This window comes from Chlorocebus sabaeus, chromosome 27 (assembly GCF_047675955.1).
Source record: "Chlorocebus sabaeus isolate Y175 chromosome 27, mChlSab1.0.hap1, whole genome shotgun sequence".
In the NCBI taxonomy this organism is placed as follows: Eukaryota; Metazoa; Chordata; class Mammalia; order Primates; family Cercopithecidae; genus Chlorocebus; species Chlorocebus sabaeus.
In genome coordinates this window covers 2,420,131-2,434,994 of record NC_132930.1, presented here as the reverse complement: position 1 = coordinate 2,434,994, position 14,864 = coordinate 2,420,131, and the positions used below count along the sequence as shown (strand labels likewise).

At 36.0% G+C, this 14,864-nt stretch overlaps 1 protein-coding gene across 1 annotated transcript in view; it reads right to left on the bottom strand.

The window, feature by feature from the left end:
* Positions 1–11,571, bottom strand: part of CNGA1 (cyclic nucleotide gated channel subunit alpha 1) — a 48,011-nt gene extending 36,440 nt beyond the window's left edge. Inside the window, exon 1 of the mRNA XM_073012398.1 lies at positions 10,436–11,571. The gene's annotated coding sequence lies outside the window, so the exon portion shown is untranslated. The remainder of the gene's footprint in view (positions 1–10,435) is intronic.
* Between the last annotated feature and the right edge of the window lie 3,293 nt (positions 11,572–14,864).

Below are 14,864 nucleotides of genomic sequence, written 5' to 3'. Positions count from 1 at the left end.
GCTTGGCCAACATGGTGAAATCCCATCTCTACTAAAAATACAAAAATTAGCCCAAACTCACTTGAACCCAGGAGGCAAAGGCTGCAGTGAGCCGATATTGTGCCGCTGCACTCCAGCCTGGGTGAAGAGTGAGACTCTGTCTCAAAAAAAAAAGAAAAAAAAAAAAATTGGTATGCTACCATTTGTAGGAAATATACATATATGTGTAAATATCTATATTTGCGTGTGTGTGTGTGCTGTGCATAAAGGAGTGGGGAGAATCTCTCTGGAAAAATGCAACCAGAAAGTGGTAACAGTGATTGTCTGCCTCTGAGGAAGGGGAAGTATGGGACTGGACAATTGGAGTGGAAGGGAAAATATCTTTCACTGTATATATTTTATACACTTTGAATGTTGTATCATATAAATTAATTACTTAGTGAATAAATATAGTGACCCCCATTTCAAAATGCAAAACAGCAAATCATTATATATGAATTATGAAATATTCATATATTCATTTTATATGAACTATAAAATATGAATTATATCATTCATATTTCTGCCACCAGGAATTAACAACTGTTGACTTCTGTCAAATTGATTGTCAGTCCTTTTATGGCATGTGAAAAAAATAAAACTTTATATTTAAAGTTCTTTCAACAAACCGCGGCCAGTCAAAGTGGCTCACGCTTGCAATCCCAGCAAACTTTGGAAAGACAAGGTGGGCAAATCATTTGAGGTCAGGAGTTTCAGACCAGCCTGGCCAACATGGTGAAGCCCCATCTCTACTAAAAATACAAAAATTAGCCGGGCATGGTGGCACGCGCCTGTAGTCCCAGCTACTGGGGAGGCTGAGGCAGGAGAATCACTTGAACCTGGGAGGTGGAGGTTGCAGTGAGCTGAGATCACGCCATTGCACTCCAGCCTGGGCAACAGAGCAATATTTTGTCTGAAAAAACAAACAAACAAACAAACAAACAACAACAACAAAAAACCTGTAACCTGCCAGTCCCTTTCCTATTTCCCTAGGTGCAGTCACTACTGTGAGTTTGGTGTATATCCTTCAGGGTAATTCTTCATCCTTTTACGCACCTATATAAGCTTTCATAACCAATGTAAAGGTTTGCACGTGTATTTTAAGTTTCCAAAGCAATATCTTCCTCTATGCATAATTCTGCAACTTGTGCTTTTTTCACTTGAAACCATTTTGGAAATTATCTATGCTAATATACATAGAGCTATTTCATTTTACAATATTGTTCTAGTGTATAAATACATAATATTTTGTTCCCCTTTTCTATTTTTATTTCTTTTCTACTAATGAAGGATTGGTTGTTTCCATGTCTTTGCTCTTACTAACAATGCTGTAATAAAAATCCCTAGATTTAGGAGACTAAGTCTCCTTAGTCACATGTGCAAGAGTGGTTCTCATGTATGTTTCCAGAAGTGGAACTGCTAGTCCTAGTTTCAGTTCACCAGAGCCAGCCAGATTGCTGCCCAAAGTTACTGTATCATTTTGAATTCTGCTAGACCTATGGAAGTATATCATTTTTTCCCATACTCTGACCAACATTTAATGTTGTCAGATTTTAAAGTTTTCCTCAGTCTGATGGGTGAGCATTTTTTACCCTATGGTTTTTGATTCACATTTACTAGTGAAGTTAGACAAACTCTCATGTGTTTATTAATCATTTGGATTTATTCTCTGTGAATTACATGTTTATATTCTTGGTCTGCTTTTTTGAGTTGGGTTCTTTAATTCATTCAATATTTAACACATATTTAAGAAATACCTACTAGGTGTCAAGCATTATTATTGTCCCACAAGTAACTATGTACCTCTGACTATAGTCCTCTGACTATTAACTACAATTTAATTTTACCTTTCTGAAGCATAAAATCCTGCCATCTACTAAAGTCATTTGTGTACTTTAATAACCTGTAAATCCCGTAAGTCATTTTACAACAAATATTTGTTTACCAGTTTATGGCTCACATATAGGTTGTATTACATCACCCAAGCAGTAAACTACTTCTGGATAAAATTACAAACTGAATTGAGAAATCCAGTCTGAAAGGCTGATATAGTACACAGACTTTAAAGCACCATCTTTTTTTTTTTTTTTTTTTTTTTTTTGAGAGGGAGTCTTTGTCTGTCACCCACGCTGGAGTGCAGTAGCATGATCTCAGCTCACTGCAACCTCCACCTCCCTGGTTCAAGTGATTCTCCTGCCTCAGCCTCCTGAGTAGCTGGGATTACAGATTATAGGCACCTACCATCACGGCCGGCTAATTTTTATATTTTTATAGAGATGGGGTGTGGGGTGGTTCACCATGTTGGCCAGACTGGTTTGAACTCTTGACCTCAGGTGATCCATCCGCCTCAGCCTCCCAAAGTGCTGGGATTACAGGCGTGAACCACTGCGCCTGGCCTAAAGCACCGTCTTTAAACAAGGATAGTTATATAGTATGCAGCTTAGAGCACTCACACACCACTGAGGTATTACTTGAAGATGGCCAAAGATTATTCAACATACAGAAGGCTCCCGCATGCTGGTGGTTTCCAGAGTAGTATTCTGTGTGAATGCCCCTAAAGATTATTACAAATGATGTATTTGTTATTTACATATTATTTGCTATAATGAAATTTAAAGTAAAATACATACCTTTGTAAAATAAATGATGCTCTTTTCTTCATTAGCTCAAACTTTTTCTAAAGAAGGTATTCTAATCCACCAACCAGTTAACTTCAGGATTTGTTTTTTAAAAAAAAAAAGTGCAGAAGAGTAGGCACTAAACTATATAGCTACCTCTGGACAGTAGGATTATATACTTCTGTTTTATATCAATTTTACAGAGTGAACACATTAATTTTAGAATAAAATTATATAGTTCAATATTTTTTCTCATATTCTTCCGAACAACTTGAAGAAATGTTCATGATATATTGCTAAGTAGAAAAAGCAAATTGTGGCCAGGCGTGGTGGCTCACACCTGTAATCCCAGCACTTTGGGTGGTTGAGGCGGGCAGCTCTATTGAGCCCAAGAATTTGAGATCAGCCTGGGCAGCATGGCGAAACCTCATCTCTACAAAAAATACAAAAATTAGCCAGTCTCATAACCTGGTCTCTAGACAGGTAGAAAGATAGATAGATAGATAGATAGATAGATAGATAGATAGATAGATAGAAATTTAAAAATAAAATTTAAAGCAGAAAAAGCAAATTGTGAAGTAATATTTATAGTATCATACCATTTTATTTTAAAAGTGTATATATGTACATAGAAATAATAAGCACTTTAATGTTAAACATCAAGTTTTTAGTGATGGGATCATCGGTATTTTTGTTTTCTTCTTTGTGTTTATCTATATTTCCTCCTAATATACTTCTAAATGAAAAAAGTCATATTTTTAAAATAGGAGTCTGTTTAATATCAAAAATCATTTGTGTCAGCACCTTTGCTTTAAAATAATGTTTTCCATTATCGGGCAGCGTACATGTTGGTCAAAGGATACAATGTTTCAGTTAGGAGGAATAAGGTCTAGAGATCTGTTATATAGCATGGTAAAAATAAATTTAAAATAAACATTTTCCATAATAATGTTTTTCATCTCACTCTGTCCATCTCAGTATTTAATTATAGGGCTAAGTTTGTTTTTTTAACATTTAACAATGCTCAGGAAGTTGTGTAACTTCTAGAATGGGCTGTGCCTGCTCTGCCAAAGAGAAACAGCCAGTGCCTGAAAACAGCAATCACTTCTTCCACAAGGACTTAGTTTCTAGCCCTAGCTCTGTAGCAAATTACCTGTGAAACCCTGACAAAAAAATCTTTCTGAGTTGCAGGGTCCTCTCTTCTGTAAAGTGGAGATAATAATACCTGCCCTGCCTATTGTAATAAGTCTCGATGAGAAGGTAATGAAAAATATGTACAAGGCAATATTGAAGGCTGTGAAAAGTTATACAAATACTAGTTGATAATATTCTTATGTGATCTCTAAGTTCACAAAGAGAGAACCATCAACTTGCTGAAAGAGACAAAGAAACTTAAAATGATTAATCTTTCTTTAATCTCTTCCCCTGAAATACCACTTTGAGACTTTAATATTGTCAAAGCAACCGTCGAAGAAAATAATAATTATCCTTATAGGCTCATAAGCCAGCTGTAATTCTCATGAAAAAGTAAAACAGAACTGACAAAACACTGTTGCTATGTTTCCCCGGCAAACACAGGGACCTGCCACACTTGGTAGGTCAAACTGTTATCAATGTATAAAGAAAATCCAATACTTGCTCAGGAAGAAACAATTTTACCAAAGAGATCATTGTCATCATAATCATTATCATCATCTTCACAATTCACAGAAAATGTCAAAGTAGTATCTACTATACAATAAAAAGCTCAATTAATCAAAAGTCAATTAACTAAAACCAACAAGTAACCCAAAATATTTTCCAATACTCCTTTCTTTAAGCAAAATATTTTATAAGAACACAAAATGATGTAAGAGTGTTTTGGCCGGGCGCGGGGGCTCAAGCCTGTAATCCCAGCACTTAGGGAGGCCGAGACGGGTGGATCACGAGGTCAGGAGATCGAGACCATCCTGGCTAACACGGTGAAACCCCGTCTCTACTAAAAATACAAAAAACTAGCCGGGCGAGGTGGCGGGCGCCTGTAGTCCCAGCTACTCCGGAGGCTGAGGCAGGAGAATGGCGTAAACCCGGGAGACGGAGCTTGCAGTGAGCTGAGATCCGGCCACTGCAGTCCAGCCCGGGCTACAGAGCAAGACTCCGTCTCAAAAAAAAAAAAAAAGAGTGTTTTAAACACCAGAACATGTAAGCATAATAAGAGTGAGAATTCTGTTTTTGTGCCCTGTTGTAATCCCAGTGTCTAGAACTGGGAATATTTGTCAACGAATATTTGTTAAATAAAGTTATTAGAACTATAAAATCATATATATTAATTATGATCCTGGGGCATCACAAGATCCTTCATTATCAAAGAAAGTTTACTTTAAAACCGATATGTTATACAATCAAGAGTAAGAACAAAGACTTTGCACAATGGTTGGAGACCTTAGTGTGTTATCCTTCCCACTTCTCTACCTTCATTTAATCAGAAAGTATTCAGAATTCTGAATATTTGATTATAAAAATTATTAAATATTGATGAACTGAAGTAGTCCCTGCCTTTTATGTTAGGGTTCCTCAACCCAATATCTGTTTCACAATGACATTTCTCTAGAAATTCATGCTGAAGACAGGTGTTTTGGAAAGTCTTTTTAAAAAGTCCGTGAAATCAGTTGTGATGGCACCATCCATTGCATGCATTTCCTATATCTTAAATCACTCCTTTCTCCCTAAGAATTTACTTTCTTACACATATATCTATTATGGGTACAGGTGAATGTCTCACTTTCCCAGTGTTCTGTAAGCTTCTTAAGGTCAAGAAACTTACTTCGTTTCTCTTTATATCCCCCAAGAGAAGGTAAATGCAAATTTCTCAATAATAACAATAAAGGTAAGTAATCATATAAAAAGGCAGATACTTAGAACCCAGCAAGGGAGGTTCCCTTGACTGTAATTCCGCGGAGATTTTGTCAGTCACTGTGAGCATTCAGCATTTTGTATAACCTTTTGTTTCTACTTCTCTCCCAAGTTTATACCTTATCTCTGAAAAGGGTACATTTAAAGTTTTGATATTTTCACTTGCAAACAATTTACAGATAACATGTAATCCAATCTGTATTTCATTAATATTTTTGCTTCTCAACATTTGTTGAGTGCCCCCTATGACAGCAGCATCGTGTAGGTTGCTGAGGTATGGAAGTGAGAAAGAAAAGAAAATAGAATGTTGATTAAGACAGGCTTCCAGCCCTAGAGAAATTAGTAAAAGAAACCTGCAAGTGATAAAAATCCGATATGACAATATCATGTGTGCATAGGCCAACTCTGTTAGAGGTGGGAGAATCACAGAGCTCCCCAAAGTAGGGGACATGTAATTGGATCTTGAAGGATGAACAGGAGTTTGCCAGACATTAGAGGAAATCAGCTTTCTGGACAGAGGGAACAGTATGTGTAAAAGGTAAAGAATGAAGAAAAGAGTAAATATTTCTAATGGCTGGTGTTACAGGCTGAATTGTGTCCCCCCAAAATCCATATATTGAAGCTCTAACCCCAGAATGTGACGGTTTTTGGAGACAGGACCTTTAAAGAGATGACTAAGTCAAAGTGAGACCATTAGGGCGGACCCGATCCAATCTGACTGGTGTCCTTATAAGAAGAGGAAATGTGGACATGCAAAGAGACAGGAGGGATGATATGCACAAAGGAATGACTATGGGAGGACAGAGCGAAAAGATGACTATCTGCAAGCTAATGAGAGAGGCCTCAGAAGAAACCAAAACTGCTGGCAACTTGATCTTGGACTTCAGCCTCCAGAAGCGTGAGAAAGAAATTTTTGTTGACCACCAGCCTGCAGTATTCTGATATGGCAGCCCTAGCAGACTAATACTGCTGGAATTAGGATGTCTGAGTGCTCATGGTTTCTCCTCAACACTCGCATAATACAGAGAGCTTATCATCAGTGCACTGATCCATCATTTTATCATGATCCATTTATGTCAGTGTCTCTCCCCCAGACTTGAGGAAGGTCACAGTGAGCTCTAATTTTTATTACAGTTCATTTAATGTCTCCAGAACATTATACAGTGCCTTATACAGGTTCATAAAAAGCAACAAAATTTTTGAAATTATTGTATGTTATTGCACAAAACACTAGTTGCAAGTCTAATAAAAAAAGTATACATCTACACTTATCGCTTTAATGACTGCATTTAAGTGATTTTTTTTTTTTTTCGTGAGACAGAGTTTCACTCTTGTTACCCAGGCTGGAGTGCCGTGGCACGATCTCGGCTCACTGCAACCTCTGCCTCCTGGGTTCAAGCAATTCTCCTGCCTCAGCCTTCCAAGTAGCTGAGATTACAGGCATACGTCACCACACCAGGCTAATTTTGTATTTTTAGTAGAGATGGGGTTTCTCCATGTTGGTCAGGCTGGTCTCCAACTCCCGACCTCAGGTGATCCACCCACCTCAGCCTCCCAAAGTGCTGGGATTAGGGGTGTGAGCCACCGCGCCCAGCCCTAAGTGATTTTTATCCTATTTAATGATTCCTATGACAGTACAGTGTATACATTTATTATTGCCAGTTTCCTTTAGAATAATTTTATCAAGTCCCCTAAAAAAAACTCTCACAATGTACTTTAAAGAGATTTTGTTAATTTTTGGATTTTGGGAGAATCAATTGTTAACGTATTAAATTTTTTTTATCACATGACAAGGGATGTCTTCTCATTTACTAATTTACTTCTTAAAATTTACCTTGTATGTCTTTGTAATTTTTATTAATTAAGCTAGGTACATTTCTTAATAAATGTACTCTATGTATTTAAATTTTTTATTTCTAAATAAAATTTGTTTTATTATACTAACTATGAATAATTATTACTGGTCTAGAGGAAAATTACTTATATATTTATTTTGTAGCCTATCATCTTCCTATCTTATCAGTTTTAATATAGTTTTTAAATTGATCCATTTGGGTTTTCTGGATAAGCACTCATATTATCCATGGGTAATGATAATTTTCTCTCTTCAAAGTATATATCTTCTTCTTTTTTCTTGTTTTATTGTGTTGGGTAGAATTTATAGAACAATATTAAATAATAGATATTCTCTCAGGCACTCCTTGTCTTCTTGGTTCAGTCTCTAGAATTTCTCCTATTTTGCCCATTAATTTCAGATAATTTTTTCTTATTTTGTCAAGGAAGTTTCTTTATAACAAATTTCCTATTTTATCAAGAATATTTCATTGAATTTAATCAATTACCTTTTTATCAACTAAAGCTACAAAAATTGTTAAAGCTCAAGTTGATTTGTACATTGGAAAGGTAACATTTGAGAACCATTACCTGTAACGGTAAGCACTTGTCCCAGACTATCAAGTAGCTATATTAGCATTGTTCAAAATCTTGGCACAGGCCTGGCATGGTGGCTCACACCTGTAATCCCAGCACTTTGGGAGGCAGACATGGAGGATTGCTTGAGCTCAGGAGTTCGAGACCAGCCTGGGCAAAATGGCAAAACCGCATCTCCACAAAAAGTACAAAAATTCGCTAAGTGCAGTGGCTCATGCTTGTAATCCCAGATACTCAGGAAGCTGAGGCAGGAGGATCACTTGAGCCCAAGAGGCAGGGGTTGCAGTGAGCCAAGATTGCACCACTGCACTTCAGCCTAGGCAACAGAGAAAGACTCCATCTCAAAAAAAAAAAAAAAAAAAAAAAAAAAAAAAAAAAAAAAAAAAACCCTTGGCACAATGGTTGTCTGCTCATGGGAAAGTACATTATATTTCTACTTTAAGGAGATGTAAGAAAGGACCAGCTGTGGAAAGTCTGCTTAATGCTATACCCAAAATTTATAAAATATGGCAGCCCAAATGTCACATACTATCACCTGAGGTAAACGGCTGTAGCATCCTATGGATTTACTCCTTTGATCTATTGATGGGGATATAGTAGAAAACAAAGGAAAGTTTCTGCCTAGGAAAATGCCTAGCATTAGAGTAGGAACTAAATAAATATTCGTTGAATAAATTAATAAGTAAAAAATATTTAGGGTGCAGTAGCTTTTGTGGAGGTAGTTCTTGGACACTTTTTTCAATTTTGCTCACGATTTTTAGTCAACTTAATTCCTGATTCTTAACTTAAATTTGACATTGTTTTTCTAGAAAATAATTTATGGTACCCAAACTTTTTAGTATTCAACACATTAACTTTATAACTTAAAAAATTACCTCCATGTAAAAGAGAGTGATCTTCAATGGCTGTTTTGTTGATATCTTCAATTAAAGAGGTTTCTTTTCCTTTTTTTAAAAAAAAAAAAATTTATCTAAGGCCTAGGTTCTGTAATTTATACTTTTCTCATTAATTTCTAACTTTGACTGTGGCCTGTATAGTTTTTTGCTTTACTGAGATTATTTTTGTTAACAATGTTTATAAATATTCCCAGAGTGGAGAAAAGAGGGTGTATTCTCTACAGGACATAAGGTACAGCAGGTAAATAATAGGCCTTTTAATTTCATTGACACCCTGATACTTCACTCTCCACCCTCTTTTATTTGCTGAGCAGGAAAATGACCATGAAATGAGTGATTGGTGTTTATGGGTGTTAGCCAAGTGAAAAAATGACTGTAATTGAACAAATTGATTAAACTATATATAAACAATAAGTCAAAATGTAAAAAGCCCATTATAAGATGTATCTTTATTGATAGAAACATTTTTAAATCTTGGTTTAAGAGTGTTTGACTTTCCAATATAGAATGAAATCACTGATATTTTAAAACATGTAATCTTATTACATGATGAATGCAGTACTCATTTTTAATTAAAGAAAAACATGACAGTAATTGATAATTGATAACAGTTTCTTCTTTTTCTTTTCCTTTTTTTTTTTTTTTTTTTTTTTTTTTTCCTGATATAGCGTCTCTCTCTTTCACCCAGACTGGTGTGCAGTGGTGTGATCTCGGCTCACTGCAAACTTGACATCCTGGGCTCAAGTGATCCTCCCACCTCAGCCTGCTGAGTAGCTGGGACTACAGACACATGCCATCACACCTGGGCTAATTTTTGCACTTTTTGTAGAGACAGGGTTTTGCCATGTTGCCCAGGCTGGTCTCGAACTCTTGGACTCAAGGATCCACCTACTCCAGCCTCCCAGAGTGCTGGCATTACAGGTGTGAGCTACAAGGCCCAGCCAATAATGTTTTTTCTGATTAAAACATACATGCTTATCATAGAGAGTTATTTAAAAGAAGGCAAGGTGATTTATATTCCAGCTCCTTCATAGAATAGTACTGTGTCCTTGGATGAGGCACTTAATCTTTTCAGACCACTTATTCATCTCTTTAGACCACTTATTCATCTCTGAAAGGGGATTTGCAGGTTGTTATAATAATGTTGATAAAGTATCTGATACTTAAGTTCCCAGTGAGTGGGAGCTCTTTTTTAGGAGTGAATTCTTTAAGATTAACATGAGTTTGATAGTGTCCTATCTCCAAATATTTTAGAAAGAAAAATCAGTATATGACACTTCCTTTGGGGAAAAACATACCTGCCAAAGGTATTGTTTTTGACTTCTAAAAATTAAACTAAAATTTGTGAAAAGCAGGTAGCGTTTACTATGTTGTGATATTCAGATTAGCAGAATCATATTGCCAGGTGGAGTATTCGCTTACCTGTTCAAAAGACAGAGAAGTTAACAAAAATACAACCATCATCTGTATCTAGAGAGCACATCACATGAGAAGCAAAGCAAAAGCTGATACTTCAATGAGTCAAAACAGAAGTATAAGCATTCGTGAAAAATATAACTATCATTATCACTGGGTTCTTACCTTTGGTTGTTTAAGTAATATAACTTTGTCTTCTAGAAATGGAAGTCACTAGTGTATCCAAAACAAACAGGGATATACTGTAAATCTTGACATCGTCAAAATCCAGGCCCCAATTTTTAAAAAATAATAAACATGCTGATTTTTCCCTTTCCTTAAAGATACACAAATGGCTAGTTTTCAAAATCATTCCCAGGGTAATAAACAGTTCTGTCGCATTGTCAAAGTAGGATTTTCATGACTCAGCATTGGATTTGCGGATTTACAGGTGGATGAAAATAACAGCAACATCATTATCCTTTGCTTGAGTCTGAGCCTATTAATATGTATGAGAGTTAGGAATAAAAGAAGGATTCTCAAGTCTATACCTCTCAACAACTTTGGAAGTAAACCAAAGGTAATATTGCCTGATGAATTTTATTAAAATTATACTTCCAACTTCACCCAGGGTTATAATCTTGAAAACAGTGTCTAGGTTTTCTATAAAGTATAATTACATTTTCAAATATAGTGCCATGATATTAAAAGTTATTTAAAATATTAATAGGATGTGCTTCATTATTCATTGATCTTTTAATTGTGTATTTTATGGAGTAATTGCATATTTGACACATAGCTGGTCAAGAAATAAAATAGGATAAAGCTGAGTTTGCCTGAAAGTATAATTCATACTTTTGATGCACAAAAATCATCACAATATTTCAGTTGGTGTCTCAATGTTACTCTAATAACCTAAAAGTAAATTTCCCTAAGAACTGTTTTATGCAATATATGACAGGCTACATACTCACAAAACTTTTGCTTATGGCTGAAAATCAGAATGACATGAAATAAACACTGTCTCCATTTAGCAAAACTGCCTTTATTTCCATCTATTAGCTCCAAAAATATATCATGCATTCTCCAGTATTTGCAATGTTTTTCCTGCTGAACAATGAACAACTGAGTAACACTTACTGCCTCAGTTGAATGGTTTCAGCTCCAGTGGGGGTAAGAGGCTCTCAAAAGAGGAGGCACCTCAAGATGCCTAGCAGAGAAAATTAGAGGAGTACTGTGTAACTTAGGAAAATTGACTTCTGAGTTCCAGAATTGTAAAAATAAATTCTTGTTTCTAATATAAAACATGCTTCATAAAAAGATATTACAGAAAGAAAGAAAGAAAAGAAAATGGAAACATAGTCTTACTATTTTGGGATAACCAATATTAACATTTTTCTTATACCTACCATTATATTTTTAAAATTAAAATTATTCTGATTTTATGTAATATTATATTATGATAATTTTTATATTGCTAAGTATCTAATGCATTCTTTTTAAGATTACATAATCTTCTATTGTATTTCATTATACCATAATTTATTGATTCATTTTCCTATTATTGGATATTTTTTCCTCTGGTCTAAAACATTTCAAAATGAATATTCTTTTTTTTTTTTTTTTTTTTTTTTTTGAGATGGAGTCTCACTCTTTCACCCAGGCTGGAGCGCAGTGATGCCATCTCGGCTCTCTGCAGCCTCCACCTCCCAGGTGCAAGCAATTCTCCTGCCTCAGCCTCCCAAGTAGCTAAGGTTACAGATGTGGGCTACCAAGCCCAGAAATTTTTGTATTTTTAGTAGAGATGGGGTTTCTCCAGGTTGGCCAGACTGGTCTTAAACTCCTGGCCTCAAGTGATCCGTCTACCTGGGCCTCCCAAAGTGCTAGGATTACAGGTGTGAGCCACTGAGCCCAGCCTCTCTTCATTATGTACCTCTGTGACTAATTAGTGTTTACTTAGAAAGTAGATGACTGGATTAAAGTGTATTAACATTTTTACGACTCTAAATTCATATTGTTAATATAACTTTCAGAAAATTTATGTTTACCTCTGTTTGACTTTATAAAGTTAAATAAATCACTAGCATTTGTATTTTACTGCTTTCTTTCAACTCACATGGCAGTATCTTAAACCTATCTCTATGAAATTAGTTGTAAATTTGGTAAATCAAAATTTACCAAATATATCATTTCTATCTAATTTTTTGCAATCTTGTACTTAAACACATACCTTTAGGCAGCTAGTATACATGTTTTTGATAAATCCATCTCTGTTATAAAAGTTCCCAAATTAACACACGTGGCCTCTTGTGCCACAATTTAGCGTTATGCTAAAATTTTATTGTGTCCGTCCTTTTATATTATGCTCCTCTCTAAACTACATAATCTGCTTAAGAAAATAAGCCCCTTGGCGGGGTGTGGTGGCTCATGCCTGTAATCCCAGGACTTTGGGAGGCTGAGGCGGGCAAATCACAAGGTCAGGAGTTTGAGACCAGCCTGACCAACATGATGAAACCCCGTCTCTGCTAAAAATACAAAAACTAGCCGGGTGTGATGGTGCGGTGCCTGTAATCCCAGCTACTCAGGAGACTGAGGCAGGAGAATCACTTGAACCCAGGAGGCGGAGGTTGCAGTGAGCCTAGATCACACCACTGCATTCCAGCCTGGGCAACAGAGTGAGACTTTTTCTCAAAAACAACAACAACAAAAAACAAAAAGAAAAAGAATAAGCCCCTTGCCTTGAATACCATGGGAGTGCCTTAAATCTATCTCTATGAAATTAATGGTAAATATTTGGAAACCCATGAAGTAATCAACAGACACACAAAGAAATTATCAAGAGAACGAACTTAACTTTTTTCAAATCATAAAACAATCCTGTGAAGTAGAAAAGGTATCTACTTCATCTTTTGAAGAAGAAAATGAAGGCTGGGAGATGAGGTCATTTACCCAGTGTCACAATGGCTACTACCGTATCAGAGTTAGCTGTGATTCACACCCAGACAGGGTTACTAGATTTGGCAACCAAAAGTACAGTATAAGTATATATCAAATATTGCATGAGACAAACTCATTTAAAAAAAATTTTTTTTTAATCTGAAATTCAAATTTAAGTGGGTATTCTGTTTTTTATCTGATACCTCTATATCTAGGCCTGTCTGACTTCAGAGCACCACAGTACTTTTGGCATCTGGAAGGTAAAAACATGGAAAATTAGTCAAGTCGCCTATTTCAGCAAATTGCCTCTAACAGCGATAGCAAATAATTCTTGTATAGAAAAACATTTTTCACCGTTATTCAATTTTCTCATCTTTGCATTTAATGCACCTGTAAACTCTTAGCACTTTACCTGCATACAAATGAAAAATTTGATAATGCCCACTATTCTTTTTTATAATATTCTTGTCCCTTGAGGCCCAGTGCGGTGAGTCATGCCTGTAATCCCAGCACTTTGGGAGGTGGAGGCGGGTGGATCACGTAAAGTCAGGAGTTTGAGACCAGCCTGGCCAACATGGTGAAACCCCATCTCTACTAAAAATACAAAAACTAGGCAGGCATGGTGGCACATGCCTGTAATCCCAGTTACTCGGGAGGCTGAGGCAGGAGAATAGCTTGAACCCAGGAGGCAGAGGTTGCGGTGAGCCGAGATAGTGCTACTGCAGCACTCCAGCCTGGGCAAGGCATTGAGACTCCGTCTCAAAGAAACAAACAAACAAAATACATACACACACACACACACACACACACACACATATATATATATAAAATACAGATAATTGTCCCTCACATCTAAGAAATGTTTTTTAATCACCCAATTTGGATCTAGCATTCATGAAAGTACTTAGACCAGACCTCTGTGGATCTCCTTCATATTTTCAACTTGATATTGCTTCTTGGGGAGTTAAGGTCTTCAGAAAATGACTGCCTGTTGTTGAATGTGGAAGACCTTTTTGCTCTTACACTCAGTGTTCACTTTACTTCAGCCTCTCTAATGCCAACTGTTGTTATCCACTTTGGCAGAGTTTTCTGCGATATCTCCCTGGCCTTAAATATATGGGTTTTATAGTCCCAGAACTGAGTTTGAATCTCAGCTCCGCTGTTCACTAGCTCTGCGATTTGGAGCATGATAATGAACTGCTGGGCCTCAGTTGCAGTTTTCATGGAATGAGCATAATAATACCTAGTAGGTTTGTTGTGAGGATTAAAATGAGACAGAGTAATATGAAGCATTATTACTGTTCCTAAAGCATTGTAAATACTTGAGAAAAGGCTATCGTAATTTTAAAAAGACAAATATCAAAGTTAAACTTCATTTTACAATAATTGCATTGTCATAAATTTACATGGTTTCTTTTTAGAAGTGAAAGATATATTTTCTGGTTAGAAAATATACCAGGGTTAATTAGAGCAATCTTCTTGCAGTCCTACTTACCTCATACACAGATGATGTAATTATAATGAACATATCTATAAAGAAATCAAAATGACAAGATCCAGAATTCACTCCCATAGGTAGCCATGAATATTCATTTTCTTCATGGTTTTCCTGTTACTTGAAACTTTCTTAAATGATTTTAATGAATTAAATAAAACAGGGCAATGATTCTAGTGAACC